Genomic DNA, 24,895 nt, shown 5'->3' with positions numbered 1-24,895 from the left:
GACGAGACTCCTCAACCGCACTGCCACAAACATTGACAACTGCAACAGTCGTCTCGACAGATCCGTAGGTGTGTAAACAACCTCGCTGCGCATGTGTGTTTGGGATTGTGACAAATTCCCAAACATGTCTCTGGCGACTTCCCGCTGCTTTGGTGTCAGCCAGACACGTCAGACACAGACGCAGGGCCCCGTGGGACGGGCGCGGAACAAGATGTCGCCTGTCAAGCGGGGAACATTTGAAAATAAATAACATCAGTGATGATTTGGGTTTACTTGTCACCGACGAGCTGGTGTTTTTGAGAAGTGATGCCGCCGCTGATCCTCTGGGAGAAGCAATCGCTCTTTTCCAGACCGGCATCTCCAAACAGATGTGCCTGATTTCCATTGCAGATCTCACTGCATAAATCCACATGAGGATTTCAATATTGGTCTTAACAAGCAGATGACAGCAAGCAAGGGGGTGATCATTCATAATTGGAGATTGGAGGAGAGAAAAAAAACAGAAAAAAAACCCCCTATGCTACCGGATTAAGTAGCTCTGAATATAACAGTAATACCAAATCTAGTTAAGAGCTTAGTTGATGCACAATGGCATGTTTTTCACCAGGTCTGTTGATGGACCTCATGAATATTAATAAGCAATTCCCCAGGAAACAAAAGGTTTGTGATTTTGTATGCAAGCTTATTGAGAGCTAATTGTTCTTGGTTTACCAACAGTTAGAGCTTAAATTGTGGCACAGCAAAGAGGTTTTAGATAATGACTACTACAGTGGATTACCAATTAGAAAGCAGCTGGGGCTTACAAAAATTGAACTAATTAATCAAGTTCCTAGCCTGCCGGGCAATATTTTTGTACACAACCATTGCTAGGATGTTGTCATGTTTGTGCAATTCTTATAACATTTCCAGGTTTAAAAGCCAGAGCTTGGAAACATCATCATATTCTGGAAAAAAACAAAAAGGTTCACAACCAAGGATGTAATATGTATAAGCGTGTTCAGTATTGCTCATATTTCATGTTGCAGATCCCATACATAATACAATTAAAGATGATATGAAATCAAAATTGACCTTTTTTTTTTTAAAAAAAACACGCTATTTATGTTTTTGCATTTCACGGATAATGTCATATTAAAAATTATAAATATATACATATGAAGATTAACTATTAATATCAAAGCCTATCATGATTTATTATCTGGTATAGAAATGCTAACACCAGTGGTTTAATCCTCGGGGAACACACAGGCTGATAAAAGGCATAATCCAAATGCACCGCAATTTGCTTTGAATAAAAGTGTCCAACAAATGTAGAAATGTAAATGTGAATTCTGTTTTATCTTCCACATCAGACTGCATTCTCTTGGACTAATTCATGAACGTTATATAACTGTGTACCTGCATGTCTGACTATGACTGCAGTATTTCAGAGTGCAGAGGTGAAACACAAGGTCTGCTTGTAACAATAGCAATCATCTCCAGGACCTTAAGGAGAACCAGCTGCTGAAAGCAGTCGATTAGAGGTTAGGAGCGGGATGAAATGCACTTGAGTCATACACATGAATCTCCCTGCCTCGGCTCTATCCAGAGATTACATATCATAAAGCAAGGCAAAGTCAACCAGCTCCAAGCATGCAGCAGAGATTTGACTTCCTCTGGAAGACTCCATTAGTCATCAACACAATGACTGCTTCTTGGGAGTGGAAACACCTTCTAGAAGGAATAATGGAGAACATGGAGGAGGTGGGGTTTCTGAAAGAGTGCTGGAGTGTTTTAGTTCTGTGGTCAAGGCGGAGGTGTGGCAAAAATGATTATTTGCCTGAGCATCCTGTCTCTGCAGAGGATATGGTCACATGAAGGAACTGAAGAAGGAGAAAAGGTTGAAGATTAAGGATACCCTCTTTTTTTTATTAGCCTAAACGTTCATTTCTTTAAACCATCAACAACAGAGCTCTACCAAAATTTGTTTAAAGCAGCACTCAGTAGCTTCGGGATTTCTTCGCTGTATTCTCGCTTTTTGCTCGCAGTTTTCTCTCTAGAGCTCCCCCCACAGCTTCGGAATAGATATTTGACAACACTGTTGTAAAAACTCGTTGGCGATTCTCAGACACCAGAGGCTAGTAGATCAACGACATCAAAGCAGATGGGACATTCTTTAAAACGTCTTCTTCCTTCGGGTTCGAACAGCGTGAGGGAGCGCAATAATGACAGTATTTGAGCAGATTTCTTTTGGCCGTAAAGCAATTGTTTACATCGCGAGACCTGATATCACGCGATACTTCCTGACGCGGCGGCCGGCGGCCCGCCGTCTCAAAGTTGCAAGTGCGAATTTTCCGCTCACGGGCACCAGGGGGGTGCGAAACGACCACCATTCAACCCGAAATAAGTAATATAACCATTCCAATGACTCTGAAGCTGTTCAGTTAAGGTAAAAAAGTTACTTAGTTCACCTTTAACTTCCACTATCAACACATGAAGTTGGACACTAGGATACAACGTTTGTACACTCAACAAGACAGCCTTTACAGCTTCTGTTCTAAACTGTGATGAACCTGTTTTTTTAATGACCAATCAACACAGTTTGAAGACTTGTAACCTCAAACAGATTCTTGCAAAAACCTGTAACTGTAGTGGTGTTAATATCAAGTTACTTTAACATTACTCTCAGAATTTTTTTTTTTTTAAATGGTACCTTTAGAGGTACAACAGCTTGTCACTGGGGCAGTACCCTTAAAGGAAATCTTTGTACTGTCACTTTTGATCAATTTAATGCATTCCTGCTGAAAAAACTGCATCCCTGCTGAAATCTTACGAACCCTAAACATTTGAATAGCAGTGTGTTATATTTATACACATATAACTGACAGATAGACAGTGTGTTATACTGTGAAACAAAGATGAATAAAAAAAGTCTGAACAAAGATTTTGGATCGTGAACTGTCTGTACCTTCAGGGTTTAAGCAAAAGCGAAGGCTGTTGAGATCAAAGTGAAACATAGTTAAATGGGCCCTTAAAGAAGGGCCCGGACAAAACGAGATCAGATCATTTTTGATTAGTCTCTCAGGTCTTGGGGTTTGAGCCTGGTTCAGAATAATGATTTTTAGCTTTGGGTTAATGAAGCTCATTCACTGCTGCTGTTGTGACAGCTTAGCACAGCCTTAATAAAATAATCATCCCCTTCACCTAATTAAACCAAAATAATCTCACCCACCCGCTGACCCTGACAAGCCCCTAACCTCTTGTTCGGGGACTTTGGGAAATGGCGAGATCGTTCACACCATCTCCTTTTCCTTCACTCTTAGAGGAATGCAATAATAATAAGACAGTGAAATCCTGATTGTCTGTAACAGTACTGCCGGCTATAAAATGCAGGATTTTAAAATGGCTTGTTTCATTGAGCATCCCCTGCCACCTTCCCAAGCTTGTGTGAGACACACTCTCCGCTCGGCTCAGGGAGTAATTGACTCTGGTTTGGTATCACACGCTCATTGCTAATTTGGCGGCCTGTCTTATCATATTACTAGTGAGAATAAGGGGCCTCCCAGTGTCCACCCCCTCTTTTTCCTTTAAGGTTACACTGCAACAAAATAGCTACAGCAGTCATTATTAATGAAGGTGCGGAAGAATTCATTTCTTATTTATGAGAAGCTAACCAACTGGCAAGGCTTCTGACGGCCCTATTAATGATCTTTAGTGGGCCTCGGGCGGATTCTGCTCGCCCAAATCCACTGTTTTCTTTCTCTCAGTCCATCTCTGATCAACTCCCTCACCAGCACACAGAGGGAGGTGCTAATTCGTATGGAGGATTTAGACGTAACGGGGGTGGGGGTGGGGGGGAGGACTCAAGGGAAGGGACCGTTGATCAGGCTCAGCTCTGGTGGAGAGAGGCAGACAAATAACAAATGACAGGTCTGTGATTAAATCAAAGCTGCAGCCGTAAGTGTTGAAGTATCAGCCTGTCACTAGCAATCTAGAGCTGGTTACGCCACTTTCCCCATCTCTACAGCCTTGTATACTCTATCTTTACCCATAATGCACCACCATTGTGCGTATCTCTTTCTCTCTCTCGCACACACACGCCTACACATGCACAAACAGCAATTTATTTGTGATCAGTCTTTTACATTACTTCTAAAATTCATAGGTTAGTATAGAACCCAAGGTCAAACACCAAATCCTAACCCTTACATACCACAATGAATGTGGTCCATTCCTCTGAGATGACGCATTGTAGACCACCTTATAAATGGCATAGCAACACCCTGGCAACTACAAACATGATGGTGATGAGTTTTGCACAGGAAAGCACCACTCACAATTCCTTCAGAAAAAGAATATGTGCAGGGTGAGAGGAGCTGCATGCAGATTTAGTAAAAATGTTCCAACAAATTTGTCCACTGCTTAGTATAATATGGCTGGTGCAGCTGCACTGTCCATTATGTGATGTTTTATAATAATTACATACAAACAAATAAAATGCCAATTTTGCATATAATTCATAAAGTGCACATGGAAAGCAAAAAGGTTTGGTGCTACGTTTTCAGATAACAGTACAGGGGAACAGTAGCGGACGTAATCATATTGATGGGAAGAAGATGCATGTTCGCAGGAATGTATAAATAAAATGGAATGAAATCATGTGCTTTCTGGCAGAAAATAGTAGCATCAGCCAAATATCTTAATATCCAACTTCTCATTTCATAAAAGGCCACCGAGTAAATTCAGAATAAGACATTAACTTTATGCACATAGTCCGGGGCTTCTCATGCGACCATAATACCCGAGGGCCCAGAGGCTTATATGTCCTCTTCGCTGACCCACTGAAAGCTGGGACTGCCGCACAACAGGGAGATTGTCTGTAGCTCCAGATATGCATCAATACCAGTGGCCCACAGCCAGACTGAACATATCTCAAAGAATCTGAGATGGCGCCCTGGGTAAACGGCAGTGCATTTGGTATGGCAGACAATAAAGGGCATTATGTATAGTACTTGTTGTCTCATTATGGCGCATTCATTATAAAGTCTGTTTCCCTCAAATACCTGAACATCTAATAACAAAGTACTGTTAAGACAATACTGTAAGCCCCGCTTTATACTGAACAACAGCATCCAGATTCACATTTTTTCCAGAAATCCTATAAAATCCACATAATTTTTATAATTGTAGCAAGAACCTAGCAAAATTGTCCAATTATTCCAACTGGCCAATGTTGTAGCACTGCTAAACACTTTTAAGGGATCGTAATTTTAGCCTACTTTATTTCAAAGTTAAAACGCTCTTGCGACAGAACATTATGCCACAGATAAAAGGCTAAAAGATTTTACACCCTCTATAGAGAGCATTCAGTTTATAAATTCAAAAAGGAAGATCACCAAGGTCTTTTCAGTTCTTCTAAAAAGTCTGAGAATTCGAAGGTTCAGAACATTCTTCAGTTCATGGATTGATGCACCTGAGTATTTTTTATAACATTGCAAAAAGTTTTTTTTAAGTGAACCTTCATATAGTAATATTGACATAAACTGGTTTCATTATTTTTTTCCCCATTATTTAAAAAAAACAAAACATTGTACAACCTTTCTCATTTACAAATGTACAATCATCATATTTAAATAGAAAAAATCAAAAAGTCAAACCATTAAGTAACTTCAGCATTTTTGCAAAAAATATAATATATTAACATTATTGTTGCAATTACATTTGGTGCCACTAGTAACACAAATGAAACATTCAACATTAGGAGAGATGCGGGGTTTACACATGCATGTATCTCAAACCCACAAGCCAGTCCTTCGGAAAATATGACATGTACATGACAGACCGTTGGTTTGAGCGACCTTACCAAGAGGCGCAACCTTTATATACACCAGCCATTATAGATTTCACAAGGGTCACCATCACAGGGTCTTCCTGCCTGCCCGAAAGCACTCTATGTGCTTACTATTAACCCTGAGGCATGATGTGGGGGGGTCATGCTTAACAAGGAGACACACTGTTCCAGGAACATCTAATATTTACAGCCGAGGTAATAACCAGCACAGTGGAGAAAAATAAAGAAGAGAGTATCTCTCTCACTGCAACACACATACATGACTGCACAATCAGACAATGGAGGCTTACTCTGGATGTGTGCAGTGGAGAGGAAGTGACCTTATGAAACAATCTGTCTGAATTGCAGTTGCTCATCGTAATGTTATGGGTCCCTGAACTGGAAAAAGATTTAAAAGACATTTAAACCTGATGGACCAGTGAGAACATACTGAACAGTGATTTTAAATGCAATAACATGGACTGTGCAGCGGTTATGTCTATGTGCCCTTTTCTACCCTTAACGTTACATCATAAAAAATTGCTTCAATAATATCATATCATCGTGACACAAAACAAATTCTAAGCTTTACTACAACAAAGCAGCAGTCATATTCCGTTCTATTCCAGTAACAAAGTAATTATTCATGTAAATAGCTATTGTAAGCATATAGACATAGAAATTTGACATGCTGATTTGATGAGTTTTAGGCAATATGGGTTTAAGGCTAGGCAATAAAGCCTGTCAACTTACATTGTATTATGTCATAATATGAATACAAAAGTCAAATGTCATGAAAAAGACAATACAGTGTGTACAGAGTTTTGTCAAGACATGTGAAAACTAATGGTAACACTTTATTTTGAGGTGACCTAGTTACAAGTTACTACATGTACTTACTGGAGTAATAACAGTAAATTATGCATAATTACAAGTAACTAACCCTAAACCAAACTGTAACTCTATAGTAAGTACAAGTCGTTAATTAATATTGTTCAGCACTTATTTGAGTAAGTACAATGTAACTATGTTACTTTAATTTAAAGAGTAACTAAACTAATAATTTCACCCAAATAATAGAGGAAATATTATATATCGCCGATGTAAAGCAGAAACCTTGTATCTCCAAAAATGCTACTTTTCAGGAAATGGAAAAACACTGTAAATGTTTTATAAATAATTAAACTGCATTTTCAAAGATGAAATTGTGGCTTTACTGATACTTTGCAGTCACGTGATATCTGGCGGGCAACAAACGCAGTTAGTGCATCCAGTCGCACAACAACTATCTGACATGTCGTGTACACCTCAAAACACCAACTTTTGTATATTAAAACTGGCAACGTCCTGGCAAGATCCTTGATTAGTTTACTGGTTTTCGTTGCTAGAGAATGACGTTCTTGTCCGCCAGCCAGTACAACTGACGTCACGTGCAAAGTATCAATATATGGTCAGACACTTGCATGTGTCATTATATTAATATTTGACCAAAATCGAGCTCAAATGGCGTTACCAGCAAATTCTTGGAATTTCGGACATACATGTTTTGTTTGCCATTAGAACGGCCGCATCGAGGCAGTAAGTGCATCACATTACGTTTTCATCAGCTTACAGGTTTAAATTGAACACGTTTATTGTAACTATGTGGGCGCTCATTTTTTCCTGTCATTTGGCCAAAATCTCATGTTATTAAAGATGAAGTGCTACGCACAGACTTTTTAAGATAGTGTTGCCTATGACTTGAAGACAAATTCTAGACTATAACTCCGTTGCTCCTCAAAAACATATTATATACAGTATAATATATATACAGTGTGAGTCAAGAGAATGCTGTACTATATTACATACATATATATGTAGAAGTCTGTAATTTTTATCATAGGTACTCTTCGACTGTGAGAGATGGAATCTAAAACAAAAATCCAGAAAATCACATTGTATGATTTTTAAGTAATTGATTTGCATTTTATTGCATGACATAAGTATTTGATACATCAGAAAAGCAGAACTTAATACTTGGTATAGAAACCTTTGTTTGCAATTACAGAGATCATACGTTTCCTGTAGTTATTGACCAGGTTTGCACACACTGCAGCAGGGATTTTGGCCCACTCCTCCATACAGACCTTCTCCAGATCCTTCAGGTTTCGGGGCTGTCGCTGGGCAATACGGACTTTCAGCTCCCTCCAAAGATTTTCTATTGGGTTCAGGTCTGGAGACTGGCTAGGCCACTCCAGGACCCTGAGATGCTTCTTACGGAGCCACTCCTTAGTTGCCCTGGCTGTGTGTTTCGGGTCGTTGTCATGCTGGAAGACCCAGCCACGACCCATCTTCAATGCTCTTACTGAGGGAAGGAGGTTGTTGGCCAAGATCTTGCGATACATGGCCCCATCCATCCTCCCCTCAATACGGTGCAGTCGTCCTGTCCCCTTTGCAGAAAAGCAACCCCAAAGAATGATGTTTCCACCTCCATGCTTCACGGTTCGGATGGTGTTCTTGAGGTTGTACTCATCCTTCTTCCTCCAAACACGGCAAGCGAATTTAGACCAAAAAGCTCTATTTCTGTCTCATCAGACCACATGACCTTCTCCCATTCCTCCTCTGGATCATCCAGATGGTCATTGGCAAACTTCAGACGGGCCTGGACATGCGCTGGCTTGAGCAGGGGGACCTTGCGTGCGCTGCAGGATTTTAATCCATGACGGCGTAGTGTGTTACTAATGGTTTTCTTTGATACTGTGGTCCCAGCTCTTCCCAGCCTTGTGCAGGTCTACAATTTGATGTCCTTACACAGCTCTCTGGTCTTGGCCATTGTGGAGAGGTTGGAGTCTGTTTGATTGAGTGTGTGGACAGGTCTTTTATACAGGAAACAAGTTCAAACAGATGCAGTTAATACAGGTAATGAGTGGAGAACAGGAGGGCTTCTTAATGAAAAACTAACAGGTCTGTGAGAGCCAGAATTCTTATTGGTTGGTAGGTGATCAAATACTTGTCATGCAATAAAATGTGATTTTCTGGATTTTTGTTTTAGATTCCGTCTCTCACAGTTGAAGAGTACCTATGATAAAACTTACAGACCTCTACATGCTTTGTAAGTAGGAAAACCTGCAAAATTGGCAGTGTATCAAATACTTGTTCTCCCCACTGTATATATCAGTATATATCAGTTTTTTATCTACCCTTGCATTGCAAACAAGCAGAGATGGTCCAAACTGACAAGAAGCAAAGTGGGAGAGAAAGAGAAGGACAAGAAAGGTACCCGAGCCGGGACTCGAACTTGGGTCACCCGAAATGCAACCCGGCTACATGTCGGAGGGCTGCCCATGAGGCTCCGGCACATATTTTATTCTAAGCTTGCACAAATGGTCACATGAATGTATTAATTTCCCTTCATTATGTACAATTTCATCACAGGAGTCCCTTTTTGTGGCACATTTCACTGTAACCCATGGTAGAAAATTACAGTGCATTCATCTTTCCTGTTGGTTTGTATTAATGTTCTTCCTGCTCTTTGCCTACACTTCCTAAAAGTGCATGGATCCAACGAGTCATCAAGTACTGCATTAGTTCTGAGTGCACTCCGAGTTTCATTCACTCATTTTCTTTCCTCACTCACTCGCTAACACACAAACCTGATAAATAACTCATGTTATAGCCCTCAAAGCTCTCTTCTATATCCCATTCTCCATTCATTTCACAGTCCCAGAAGCCTCTGTGTCCTGTGCTTCAGACACTCTCCGCTCTGGAAACGAAAAGTCCCCTTTGGGCTTAGCATGAAGGTAATATGGATGGGGAAAATGGAGGGAGGAATTGATTGGGGAATATCAACAATCTTTCAAAACTCATCCACCATTCCCTCTTCTCTATCCTCAGCAGAAAGGAAAAAACAAAAGGATAGGCACAATAGGAGAAGTGTAGATGCTTGTTCAAAAGGAAAAGGAGGCATCTGTGGTAAAGGCATCAGGGCCTGTCTCTGTCAAATTATAACACATCCAATAACTCAATCCTTTCTCACACTTACAAATTAGTCCATTAAGCTGTCGGCAGCAAACAGAAGAGGGGACAGATTTTGAGGAATACAAAGACAAATTGTTGGCTGTTATTCGATGTCCTGTCAGCCGTAACAGCACTTATTGATGATGATCTGGTGTAGCTAGCTAAAGGGATATGACAGAATAAATATCAATGTTCAGCAGTGGTCAGGGTTGACAATACCTCTGGATAAAGTAGATTTCCAATGAGATTTATAAACGCACAACAGTGACCTTAAAGGTGCACTGAGTAATGTTTACTCATGTTTTGCTTAAGGAGGTCTACAATACCTGGAGAAAGCTATTTAGCACTGGTAAAACCTCAATGATATAATATTTTAACACACATGCACACGCATTTATATATTGTTATTTATGTGTATCTTGCAATAAATATATATTTTTAATGGCAGTGGAATGTGGAAAGATGTTGTTACATCATCTACAAGTAGGGGTTAAACCAGCCAAAGTAGAGGTCTTCACGGGTCCACTTGGATCCGAAAACCTGAGATCCAACCCGAGACCAGCGCGAATTTGGGTCAAACGACTTCTATGAAAACATTATTGTCTCACTTTTTCTAAGGTCTCTCTGAATCTGTGCTTCTACATGCAATAGGGTTTGAGCGAATTAAGATTTTTTTTAAGTTGACATTTATGTGATGAAAGTCAAGTCGAGTCGACGCCGACTAGTCGCTGATGACGTCATTGATGAACAAATCAGCCTGATTTTCGATCTGAGACTCGAACATGGGTTGCCTTGTGCACAGCTATGGCATATTAGACAGCGCTCCTACACAACAGCTTATTTTTATCAGTTCTTTTGTCTAAGTTGTTATATTTCTCACAGATTTCTGCTTGTTCTAAATCAGATATAGATAAAGTAGCACAGTAAAGATCACATTTATATGAATGCATTCGTGTGAGAGAGAGAGCGAATGCGAATGAATTGCACCTGGCGTCTCTATACTAATAGTGAAGCTGTGGGTTTTAGTTACTTTAGCCCCCCCCCCCCCCAAAACATGTTGCTGTGTTACCACTGTGGTCTTAAGTACTGTGAAGATTAGGCAAATAGTCCAGTGACGTAGGACTGCGCGCTACTTAACAGTTCTCTATGGATTTCATTCTCTGAATATAAGCTTAATAAAGCCTGAACCTCGTCAGTCATTTCGTGTCGGGTACAGATTTTAGAACCCGCAAAGACCTCTACCCTGTCCCAAATGGCACCCTAAACCCCCACTGTCTTCTTACGAGTCTGCACTTTCTTTGACTGTCTGCTGCGGAGCTCGCTTCAGTGCAGGCTTGACAAAAAAAATGTGGATCGAAGGCGCATATTGACAGCAAAGGGGACACTCGTGAGCACCCTTCTGAAACCTACAGTAATTAAACTTAGTAGACTTCGCAATCACGTGCATGTGGCGGCCATTGTTAGTCCACAAGACCGTAAGTGCATATGAAGTGCGCCATTTGGGACAGGGCCAAACCCCGTTTATTCATGTCTTTCTTTTGATCAAAGTTTTTTGTTTTTCTCATTATACAGAAAAGGGAACACACATAACCAAACCCCTCATCCCCCAAACCTATTCATGTCTTTCTAACAGCTGAAATCAGCCTCTATGCTGCCTCCAGCTCTGGAGCATGTGTGCCGTTTATGAGTACGTTCAAGCTTACATTCTCTCAAAACTGTCAAAGTTTGAGTTTAACGTTCAAATTAAATAAATTGCTTAAGGGAGTCATGACATGAGATATCATTTTTTTTCCTTGATTTTTTCCTTGAAGTGATCTTTGCAACATTAAAACCCACCGCCTCATTATAAAAATGGCTCATTTTGGATGTTGTGGGATCTGTGATGTCACACAGGCAATAATATTTGCATATGATTGCCTCTAGAACAATAAATCAATGAATAGTTTTACATCATTGCCCACTGGCATTAAATCAAATCAAAGAACATAGAATTTTTTTTAAATCCATGTCGTGACCCCTTTAAAAGATAGAAAGAAAAAAGAAAAAAAAGAATAAAACCTAATTTATAGGTAACCCTTAAAGGCCTCATGTAAGTGCACATCATTTTCAAAAGCTCTATTCTTCTCTTTACGTGCAAAACCTTTTTAAGTTGAAATTGGAAAATGTGGAATGAATAGTAACCTTACTTGGTGCATCCTTGAACTTTTAACTAAAGCATCTAACACTTTATAATATTTGTCTCTTTTTTGTAGAGACAAATATGTGTCCTCGTTTTAAGTCTTTCAATTTTAGACGCATACAAACATGAATGTAGTTATTTCTACCTTTGACTCATTCAGCTTAAACACAGAGCACAAAAGCACTCAGTGATAATTTAATAACTCAAAACCCACATAACTACAATTATAGAGTCACTCTGCTGTTCATAAAGTGTAAAACTTACAGTCTTACAGATTCAATACTATTCCTGTAATCTAATTATCAACAAAGAGAACATTCACACCTAGTCAAAATTTCTCCGCCCAAGCCATGTGTCTGTTTTAGTCTCTGATTAGTAGCTATAGGAGAGAGTGCTGCATGTATCTGATTAATCACCCTAGTTCCTCGCTTCGCTTCAGGAAGTGCCGACAACTAATGAAATCATGCAGGAATTAAGTTGTTAAGGAGCTAAACATTGCTGCTTGGCTCATCATAGCAAGCCTGAAAAGAAGGACTCTCCCCAACCAAACCTCCTCGTATTCCATCTCCAAAACCAAGCCAACAACAGCTTTCATCCAATACATTTAAAAAGCCCAAGTGAAAAGCCTAAAATGAGAGAGGAAAAAAAAAAAAATCTGTGTTGGATGCTAGGATTGAGGATTCAAGGCCTGTGGGAAGGAGAGAAGGAGACTAAAGGGAGGTGGACAGGAGTGTGGGTTGGGCTTAACAAGCCAGGATCTCGTAGATTTAAAGGCGCTTCTAAAAATTTATGGAAGCGTGTTTGGACAGAGGCCATAGCGAACAGCTTGGCCAGCTGAGCGGCAGTGCAGCGGGACGCCTAATAAGCCCCGCGCAATTTTTCACCCCATATTTTATCAATAAAAAAGCAGTTTAAAAAAACCCACCGCGGACGCAGCTCTGTGCCGTCCACCATCTGGAGCTGCCTTTCATTCTCTAATCCTGCCGTCATTAAAACGTTTCTTGGCAGTTTGAGGCTCGTTCCCCGTGTGCAGATGTGGAGCGAATCTTCAGACGCTCTCCTGATCAAAGAGCTCTCACGTCTACGCCAGACAGAGAAAACTTACCGCCTTCTGGCTACCGCAGGCCAGGCTGGAGTTACAGCTAACATTATTTATTTATTTACAAAGTTATTTATTTATCCCCACACTCCCACATGAGCACAGGTCAGCGCAGAATGCCAGCCTCCTCATCTCTGCTTCTGTAGGCCATAACAGTGTTCTTTCATTACGTGTTCAGTGATTTCACTTACACTGTTCAAAAACCGAAGCCCTTGGATTTGCATTTGGCAGGACCACTAATTCATACGTCACGCTTTGATAAAAAGGCCCAAACTGTAGTTTCACAATCTAAGTACGCTTAACCTTTACATCAAAATGACTAAAATACATGCCAAAACTCTGTTTTACACAACATCAGCAATTCAATCAACAAACTCACCAAGGCTACATTTATTTGACCAAAAATACAGTAAAAAATATTATAATATATGAATTACAGTTAATCATTGTCAGTGTATTTACCTATTAGAACCGGGTACTATTAAACCTACCAGTTGATTCACAATTTTTCCCCACTTCTGCCATAAGTCTACATGTTGTTAAAATGTTGTTTGTCAAAATGCTAAAATCAAGCAAAATAATTGTAAGACGGACAAATGATAGACTGAAGCATCTGTCTCAGAATGCTTTGTTTGAACATTTGTGCCAGAAAACCAATTCGCTCTATTCCAGCTTGTTTTATTTGACAAGATGCATTTTAGGTCAGAAACATTTTTACACAAGTTCACGGATGGAAATGCAAGGGCCTGGCCAATGCACTGCCAATACAGTCCTGCAGGGATGACTGAGAAATGAGTTAGCATTTTAGCACTTCCCGTTTCATTCAACATCCCAAAGTCAAGTTTGTTGGTTAAATGCCTGAAATAAGGTCTGTGTGGTTAACAAGCTATTTTACACTATTCTAAATCAAACTTTTTTTAAAAGTGGTGGTAAAGTGAAGTCCAATGGTGTTCTTCGTTTATAGCCTACGCTTAGTTGTTTACTTCTGCAGATTGTATTTTAGGCTTTGAAATTCATAAAAGTGGTGTTAATTTGTGAAGATTATCATGATGAACTAAACATGTAACAGTCATAAACATTAGTTGGTCACAGAGGTTATTTTCTGCAATAATCCAAAAGCCATTAGAAAATCCCATTTTTGATGAGGGAACTGGGTGATGCTAACTGGGTTAGCCTACAAAAATATGTCATCAGTACAACACTAACTAGGCTCAGCCTTTGTTGCAGTAAAGTTGCACAACATTCTCAAAATGAATAATTTATTAAATGCACGCTGGTCTGTTATTGTAGGGACCTCGACTTTATATTTTCACGTCCTTAAACATGACGCGGAGCAAAACAAACTGTGATTGGTTGCTTTACACGTCGGTCAGACGTCCTCTTGGGTGGTCCTTGGCCAATAAAAGTTGCAATGGAATCCAGACCTTCTGGCTACGCGAGACTAGGCGCTAACTAACTCAAGTACTCAAGGGGGCGATAGAATAAAAAATAAATAAATTTGCATTTAAACCAAATGTGTAGTTATTCAGGCAAATTCTTTCTCTGCTGTAAAAGACATAAAAATTTACAACATGTAGGTATTGCGAAATGAATTGATATCTGGAACACATTTGGAACCTAACTAAGCGTAGAAAAAAAAACAGATTTTTACATGAGTAGAGTGTTGCGGGCCTAACGTTTTCCTATCCATCATAGCTTTATCTAGTGTGAAAAAATGTCCATTTTGCCTACTAGAAAAACAAAAATGTATAACACAATACTGCTGTAAAACAATGACAGGGCATTTTTAGGCCGGTAGGTCCAAACTGACAGAACTAGCACTGGATTGCAACTTAGCATCATAGCCTTATGGGGCATCAGGGTTGAGGGTGGGCGTTGATGGAGCTCCCCTAAAGCTACTGACGCACATCACACTCATTTGGCAGCCATCCCTCTGTCCATGGGCTTGCATATTCCGGCTGTCAAGGCCATGTGTTAGCTTTCCTACGATCCTCTGCCAGGCGTCTCCCAATGCCCCTCTACAGCAACACTGCGGGTGCTCTGACTGTAGCAGGTTTCTGCTAATGAAGTCAAATTAATTTAATCGAGGCCCCATCTAACCTATCTGTGCTGCCAGCAGGGAGGTGGGGTTAATGCCAGTCTGCTGCTGATTTCGCTCCAGAACAACCCTGTCAGAACTCATAAGAGTTAGCGCTCGCTGCTAAGTGCACTAAAACGCACACACTATCTAGCATATGAAAGTAAATTACGCAAATGAAGTTGCAGTGTGTTCAGGCTCCTTTTTGAAATATAACAAAGGCACAGTGAGACACAGGCTGCCTTAAGTTATAAAACAGCCCAGACTATAACCAAGCCATTAAAAGCTGCTAAAAAAGGAAAATCTGGCAAACGAGCACTAGTGACTACCATCGTTAGGACTTGCTTCCCTTCAACCCCCTGTGCCTCAAAAGCCTATAAAGTTTTATGTGGGCCTCATTGATACAATAATTATTTTTTTCCTGTAATCTTTCATGGCCCGCACCCTTTTCCCCTCAGTGGAATGGATCAAAGCGGCCTCTATTATTTTCATGAGGGACTCAATCGCTGTATCCAAACTATAATTGAAAGCAGTCGGGCTTGTGTGTTTTGGTCGTCATCTCCGAACACTTGCTCTCTAGAGTGTTCCCCCTTTCTGCATACATCATCAACATACCTGCAGTTCAATACAAACTAGCATATTCTGGGTTTTGAAATTTCATACTTTAGGGAGTTTGGCACATAGAAATCTTATTTAGATTGGAATTACAGTACCGGTCAAAAGTTTGGTAACTTTACTATTTTTTATATTTTTGAAATAATTATTTTATGCTCATCAAACCTGCATATTTATTTGATAAAAAATACAGTTTTTTTTTTTTTTTTTTGTGAAATATTATTACAATTTAAAATAATGTTTTTCTTTTTTAATATACTTTAAAATATAATTTATTTCTGTGATGCAAAGCTGAATTTTCATCAGCCATTACTCCAGTCTTTAGTGTCACATGATCCTTCAGAAATATATAATATAATATAATATAATATAATATAATATAATACAATATAATACAATACAATACATTGGCCAAAGATTAACATACAAAAACATGTTTTGAGTTAAAATGAAAATCAGAGCGGACAAACAACCCCTGTGAAGACCACAAAGACAAATTTCAAAAACTACACAAGTTTCTATATAAAATTATTATATTATGCATAATATATAAAAAAAGTAGATAAATAATATTTAAATATGAATGTATTATTTAATATCCACATATAAATACATTTTTAACAAAATTCATCAGAGCATATAGGCACCCCTTGTGAAGACTACAAAGATACATTTCACAAACTGCACAGGGTTCTACATTCAATTGAAATATGTACGAAAGTCTTTGATTCTGTCCATAGAAAGTCTCATCTCTCATGGGGTGCATCACAATCAATGAAATGGGCTAATAGTCGCAGCGAGCCCTTCTACGAGTTGCCTCTGATTGTCTGTGTCATTTCTTGGAAGAAAAGTGAAACCTCAGCTCATGTAAAACTTCCCCAGACAAGCCCTGGCTGGGACAAATCTTGGTTTTCAAGCTCCAGTTGGAAACACAAAGCACTGGCAACAAGCTGCGAGTAGTTAACGTCCGCCAATGTTTATTGAATAAGAGGCACTTAAGCATCATGTTTATGTAAGATCAGAAATACTCCAGTCTGACACATGTGCACACACACATATGCACCAAATGTTTTCTCAGCAGACAACATCTGCATCCAATATGGACTCAATTTAAGTTTTATTACTGATGTGGAAAAATGTTTATAGCGCTTGGCTTGTTATTCACACACTGTTCCTAGCAAAAGCACTGGGTAGATTGCCATGACAATCCACCTTTAAAAAGCAAACATTAAAATGCTCAGATTGCGGGAAACACCTGACTTTGATCCACAGTTTATCAAGTATCAACCAAGTATCACAGAAAACATTGCACTAGCACTGCTTACAATATTCTGCCTGATGTTACATTTTGCTTAATTTGGTTGTTCTGAAATTGGCGAGCAAATTGCAGTTTACTTGGAAGTTTGGTCTAGAAGGTTTCAGAAGAATTGAATCAAACTGGGTTCGGAACAAGAAATTGAAACGTGTGCGAATACACCCTAAACACAATAATAAGCAGACTGTCCGTAATTTCCGCTAACTAATTCTCTTTTCAGACAATACCTTGAGCAACTGTTCCAGTCCAACAATAATTCACAGCGTGATTAAGTTTGGCCTCACTCAACTTCTCCCCGATGCCAGAATAAACAGACAATATAATAAGCACTATTTCACAAGTGTACGTCAAAGTGAATGTGTCCTTGCCAGCCATCTATGATGTGTATTTGTGGAGACATCATTTCAGCGATGATGCTTTAATGAGGTTGGCGTCAAGCCCTACAGGACATATTACTCTTTCATAGTCAAGTCAAAAACATGAAAATTCTGTAATTACTCACTCACCTTCATGCTGTTCCAAACCCGTAAGCTGCTACATTTTCCGTGGAACACACAAGGAGAAATCTGAAGAACGTTTATCCAGCTCTTTTTCAAACAATTCATATAGTGACCACAGCTGTCAAACTCCAAAAAGGACAAAAACCACTGTAAAGAAACCACAGAAGTTGGCCATATGGCCCATGCATTATTTATTTTATTAAGTCATCTTAATTCATACAATACCAGTATGTGTGGAACAGACCAAAGGCCCACTTCAGCTCTCAAATCTCATTCTCCGATATTTAAACTGGTGCACTGATCATCATTTACAACAGCAATAAAAAAACAATTATGTATGGCATCAATGACGTCTAACCTATTGCAACGCATCTAAATAATGTTTTGATTGTACATGAACAAGATTTGTGAGTTTATGAATAGAAATTTAAATTGCAGCTTGTTCATGAATAGCTATCGTATGGCTAGTAATATGGTGCACTTGCCTTATGGTCAAATCTTATGATATCTATAAGACGTTATAAGAAGGTGCTCAACAGCCAGTGAACAGGGCTCGTTTTCATGGTATGGAAAAGAGCAGTATGAATGTGCTGTAAAACATCTCCATTTGTATTCTAGGGAAGGATGAAAGAGTTTGAAACAACATGAATGTGAATGACAGTAATTTGCTTTTTTGGGTGAACTGCTTCTCTATAAGCCTTAAATGTTCTCATTTGCATGTCAAAGTAAATTCAATGCATGCACTTTTTCTTAAAAAAATATATATAAAAAAAATGCCATAAAAGTCCCATAGTCACCATCCATTCAAATAGAAACACAAGACCAACAAGAAACATTCAAATTACATTTAGGGCCAGATCTCTTCTTCCATTCTCGAGCTGCATATAAGTAGCACCGCAAAATAGCGAGGGAAACATGGACCAGATGTAAGTCCCGACATTCAAAGAAAACATTTTATTTCAAATTGAAGAAAAGAACATTGGAAACAGTCATAATATAAATAAATTCAAAAGAAAACCTCATCCAGAGGTAACGTTATGATGCCATTAAGAGACAGAAAGAGAAATAAAGAAAGAAAAAACATACACACACACACACACAGAGAGAGAGAGAGAGAGAGAGAGAGAGAGAGAGAGAGAGAGAGAGAGAGAGAGAGAGAGAGAGAGAGAGAGAGAGAGAGAGAGAGAGAGAGAGAGAGAGAGAGAGAGAGAGAGAGAGAGAGAGAGAGAGAGAAAATTGTAGGCAAGTGAGGGAAACCAATGAGCTGAAGAAAGCTAGAGAAGATAGAGAATGAAAGTCATGCTGGACAGAAGAAAAATGGCATCTCCATATTAAAGTGTGTGTCGAATGTGTCAGTTATAATTTCACGCCGCCCGCGGGGAAGAGAATTAAACCCGTCTGTGCCAGTGTGATCTCATTCACCCTTCGTTCCGACTGCATGCTGAATCCCAGGCTGATGGCGGAATATAGCAGGCAAATTGGTTTTAAATGAAAGCTAGCGTCCTAACCGGCGTTCGGCCTCCCTCTCCTCAGCCCTTCCCCAGGTGCACTTAATCTAATTTCATTAAAGAGATGAGGAGCGATGATTGCTTGTGTCGAAACATTAAGCCGCTCCATCTTCACCTCCATAAAAAAACTATTAGAGGCCTGTCAGCAAGCCTGTGGGTGGCCTGTTTATGACTGAATATGAGAAAAGGAGGATGATAGGAGAGATAGAAAAGACAGCTGAGAAGGGTCTAGGGGTAGAGGGTGCATTACAGATCATTAGTTCCTTCAGATCATCCAAACGATGCGGAGAGGAGCAAAGGAGGAAAACACCACTAAAAAGGGGCAGGGAAATCATTTGTCAGGGAGAAAGACTGTAGAGAGACAGGCAGAGGTGCAGATATACAGTACAGGAGGTACCGTATATATGTGATATGTGTGCAGACTAGTCTGAAAGTGTGTGTGACGTATATGGACGAATATCATGAAAACATGTCTGGGTCACATTGTTTCCTAAAAAATGTGATCCATTTTGCATGAAGAAATGAAGCCTTTTTAGGACCAATCAAGTTTTTGCAATGTGATAATATGTTAATTAAGCATATATTTTTTGACAAATTCTAATCACTATACATTAATTCTGTACTTTTTTTAAATTAACTGATTACATATATTTATACCATGGTCTGGGTGAATACTCGATTCTGATTGGCTGCAGGGTGTCCATTAAAAAGTTATAATGTACACCTAGGAAAGGCGTCCCGTCAATTTGCCTGATGACAGTTCTAAATGATTGCGCCGTCTCAAACTCACTGATCAACTGCTGCGGTCGGGTCGCTGTGGCCACGTTGCTTGGCAACGCCTGTATACGGGAGATATTAAATAGTGCGCTCGACTTAATAAATAAAAACCCTCACGATTTTTACTCTAAAACACATTAAAGTATTATTAATTGATTAAATATTTCTTTCTTTCGTAAGTGACCATGGTACAGAATAAGCGGGTTAATGCCCTACGAGGTGTCCATTGTCAGGTATTAATGGACTTCGGCGGAGGTTCACGCCTCGTCGTCGTCCATTAAAACCTGATAATGGACACCTCGTCGGGCATTAACCCTTACTTAATTATGTATTTAAATCAGCATAAAAGCACAACAACAAATACTACCATGATTGAACAATACTTTTTAAATTAACTGATTTTTTTGTTTGTTGCAATACTAAATTAAAAACTAGTTTATTTGTCATACAAATGTCAATAATAATAATAATAATAAACCTTATGCAATATTATCAATGGTCCTACAAATAGGCTTCAGATTTTAGGCTTCAGAATGTTATCACATGCAAGAAGGAATACAAAAGTACCTTAAAATAACACTACAGTATAAAATTACAATATTTTGACTGCTTTTTACTCAACACGCTCAAATTTAGCATGCTAACATACATAATAACTCACACATTAGCAATAAGCAAGCTGATGTACATGATACAACTTAACTTAATCTAGTCCTTCCATTACATGGGTAACCATGAGAAATCATGAGATAAATCAGCTTGATGTACTACAAAAACACGCTAGCATTCAGATCTCAAAAGAATGCTAGCATGGCCATTCCATGCAAGACTGTGTAGGTAAAGGAGTTAATAAAAACGGGTGGGTTTTAAACAGCAGTGGCCCATCAAATTGGAGCCAACACAAAGATAAAAGCCAAGCGTGTGGCGCTAATGCTTCCAGTGTCACACTGAACAACATGATATTTGACAGGACAAATAGCTTGAATTGAGAGATGGAGAAGGTTAGGGTGTCAATAAAGACAGCAATGCTCGTCAGCCGTAAAGCCCTTCAGTTAAAGGAGAAAAATGTCTGTGTTTACCTGAAGTGGCTGAAATGGCTGGGTGTGTTATGTGACATGCTGTCAACACTGATGTAACGGACAAAGATACAAGAGGAATGAAATAACAGAAATCTCTTTAAGCTGCCCAACACAACAGACAGTTTTCAGTGTTCACTTGTCAGTTGAGATAGAATCGCACCTGACAGCTCTGTTCCTGATTCATGCAACTGTGGAAATCTGTGACAATGCAGCTACTGGACTGAATGGATTGTGTTTTGGTTCCATTGCCAAATTCACATCCGCATATGCCTTTCATACTTTTTTCTAACTGCAGAACTAAACTATATTTTAATGATTGATTTGATCCGTAAGCATTTGAACCATAACCAATGCAACATTTAACACAACTAGGGTTGGGAAAAGAAAATCGATTGCAATTCTGGTATCGGATGCTTGTTATAAAGTTTTAATTCTGATTCCACTTATCGATTCCTGTGAGTGCATTTTAATGTGATTTTAAACCATTTAAAAGCGAGAAGACACGAAAGATAACTCAATTTCTGTGCTGGGACATTCAGAGAGTGCGCACAAAAAGCTGCCTCTCATATCAAATGCTGAATTAAGTTCTCTTTGGTGTCTTCTTGCGCTTGAACGGACAAATACACACACCTGTAAACACAGTCGGTTATGTCCACCTGTGTTGAAAATCAAGCTTTTAAATGTTTATATGTCTATGTGCTGTTTTTAATAGGCTTTAAGACAAACCATGTGCAAATTCACAAGCCAACACCATTGCTGAGTATTTTCTCCTTGGGCCTTCTTTTGTAACATTATAAATGTCTTTAGGGTCATTTTTGATCAGTTTGAGGCCCTGATCCTTGCTGAATAAAAGTATTAATAATAATAAAATAAAATAAACATTCTACCAAAAAACCCCAACTTGGTCATAAATAGCAGTATCCTAACAAAATATTGTGAGCAATGAATCAAACGAATCCAATCCAAACCAATTAGTTAGAATCAACTTCCCACTTTGCCACATTCCTGACAATCAATCTGACTCTTGTAATATAAAATAAGACATTTAATGAGTAAAATTCAAAGGACCTGACTTGATTTTACATATATGGAAGTAACTGGCCCGTGAAAAGTGGACATTAAAAACAACTATTAGAGCAAGTATCCAATAGTCCACAGCCTCAATGCCATCAGTGGGAAAGTAATCTTGTAAAAAGAACAATGATTACAAATGACAAATACCTTCTTTGGAATAACATGCACAGATAAGACTCACAATAAGAAACATGCATTAGGCAATTATGCAAATGCTGACTTTAAGATACTACAGTATAAGACTTAACATACCAATATAAGCTAGAAATCTGCTAAAAAAAACAATGAGAAATACTGTGGCACGAAAATGAATCCAGATAATGAGTTGAATCACATCAGATGGGTTCTTTATCAAAATCCAATTTTTCTTTACAGAAACCTTTAAAAGCAATCATTTTCTTTAGAAACAAACACAAAAACAGCTGTCAGCCATTTCAGAACAGGAAAAGATTGTACAAAACAGGCAGAACAAAGACCATACAATACTGTATATGGATACAAATACAAAATGTATCAACTATCTTCAGCTAGTTCCAAAACTTTTGGCCACAACTGTTCATATAATTTCAGGGATGGATCTCGCCCTCGGGTGGTATCATCTGTATGCTGTTTTCTTTGAACAAGTCGTGATGTCTGTTAATAAGTGGACTCGATCTATGAATCAATTTATTCAAATAAACCCAACTGATCACGCCCCTCCAGCGCACCTGCAGGCTGCTTTATACTGTAGTAATGTGTAAAAATGCCATGATGTTCTTCCTGCAACTGTTCAAAGAAGCTATTGTTCAAGAGAAGACACCTGTTACTATTGAACAGGAGGGAAAGATTCATGCTTTAGAATAGATTTTAATGTATATAATTACAAATAACAGTGTTTAATCTTTTTTTATTCAAAGCAATTATGAAAGACTGATTTTTGAAGAGGTAAATATGATCTTGCTTCTGCTCATAGTTTAAGACGGATAAGCGCATAGAAAAACATCTATGAGTTATTCAACAGCGCACCTGGACACAAACACCATGACAACCAACCTAGAACTATTATCTCTAGCACAAGCTCTCAGAAAAAAAGGACAAGAAATCTACCTAATGAATTCTTTCTAAGAGACACAAACTCTTTCTGACTCTGAATGCTGCAATTGCTTCCACGTGTTCTTCTCACTGATGTAAGAAAAGTCTGCTTCTGCATTTAGCATGGACAGAATTACCCTCCATGTGCTGCAATCTTTATTTATTCATTTTTAACATGGCAAAATAAACTAAAAACTGAAATCAGTAACAGAGCAGGTACAAAAAACAACTTGGAAATTAGTTTACATACAGTACAGCAGCCATTACATACTACACACTTTGTGTGTGTGTGTGTGTGTGTGTGTGTGTGTGTGTGTGTGTCCTGAAACCCTAAACCCTATGGCAATACCATAAATCTTTGACCTTGTGGGGAAATTTTTTCATCCCTATGAACAAAACAGCTTATAAATCACACTAAATTAAGTTATGAAAATATATACACATTACAGATAAAATACTTAAATAGTATTGGATTAGCATTTCCATTACCAAAAAAAAAAATGATATTACCATAGTGGCATGCCTGAAAAGCCATAGGATTATTATTGATTTGGAAAATAAACTTTTAACTTGAAGGGGTCATATGATGATTTTTAATGTTTTCCCTTTCCTTTAGTGTCAATGAATCTGTGCATGTTTATGATTTGCAAAGTTGCAAAACTCAGTTTCCCACAAAGCGATTTATTCGATCTAACAGAGAACACTAATCCAGACCTGCCTAAAACATCACGATCGATGTCCAGATATTACTTCTTCAAAATTAGACGTTAAGATTTATTTATAAAGCTGCTCCCGAGCAGTAAAACCCTAAAGCGGTTAGAGAGGACAGCTTCCTGAACCCGAGAGAGTACAACGCCAGTTATGTACAGAGACTACACTTACACTGTAAAACAGTGTTTCTGCTCAAGTCGTCGTCCCTTATGACACTTTGCTGAATCAAGTGTTTTGAAGGAGGCGTGGCTTTGGAGACGCACTGAAGGGAGGACGGGATCTAATGCTTTCAAAGCTAACTTGCTATTGCTAGCCTCTCCGAAAGTGCCCACCCTACCTTTAATAGTGTAAAATAAGGCACGTTATTATTAAAACTGCAGAAAAAAAAAAGTTGATCCCAATAGGCCATCAACACAGAATTATTCAAATAAAAACTTACACTTTACGTCTTAAACTTGGCTCTGACTACATGCCACAAACTCTCGATTTTCACTCCTTCTTTGCCCTAGATCTGTTACGATCAGTTCACATGCATAGAAGCACATAAACAAACACATACATAACTGCATGGAGGACTTTGAGGAACATGGGCTGGTAGAGAGGCCCACAGAGAAACAAAGAAAGTAAAGGGCCCCAAAATTAGTGTGGAATACCCCATTTCTCTTCTCTCTGAAGCCTACTAGAGTTAAAAGAATAGCAGGCTCTAAAAGTCCCTCTCTTCATAGTGTCAAATCCAAAGAGGTTTTCTCTTACCATCTGCCTCAATGAGGAGAGAGATAAAAGCCTATTGACTAGCGTGAGCTGCGGTTAATGCAAATTGCTGCTTGCTATCAATGTATTATTTATAGAGCACGCCGGAGACGTTTTCCACTGAACTGGGAGCTTGGCTTACAGGAGATTAGTTATGCTATCACATTCATTTAGCAGGGAGTAATTGCTTAACTGCAGGGGAATTAACACGTGTTACACTTCCACTGGAGCTACATGCTGTTTATATGGGTGACAGACATATTAGGGTTATCAATATTAAAAGATAAACAAGCGCTAAAGGTGCTGGGAAAAACATTCCACCAGAAAAAGATCTG

The 24,895-nt window shown here is 38.9% G+C and overlaps 1 protein-coding gene across 8 annotated transcripts in view; it reads right to left on the bottom strand.

Moving 5' to 3' along the window:
* The window catches only part of fbrsl1 (fibrosin-like 1), a 317,505-nt gene that overhangs the window by 75,469 nt on the left and 217,141 nt on the right, over positions 1 to 24,895 (bottom strand). The gene's annotated exons all lie outside the window — the stretch shown is intronic.

The sequence above is a fragment of the Scardinius erythrophthalmus genome (genome assembly GCF_964197995.2).
Source record: "Scardinius erythrophthalmus genome assembly, chromosome: 5".
NCBI lineage: Eukaryota > Metazoa > Chordata > Actinopteri > Cypriniformes > Leuciscidae > Scardinius > Scardinius erythrophthalmus.
This window is presented reverse-complemented; position numbering and strand designations above follow the sequence as displayed.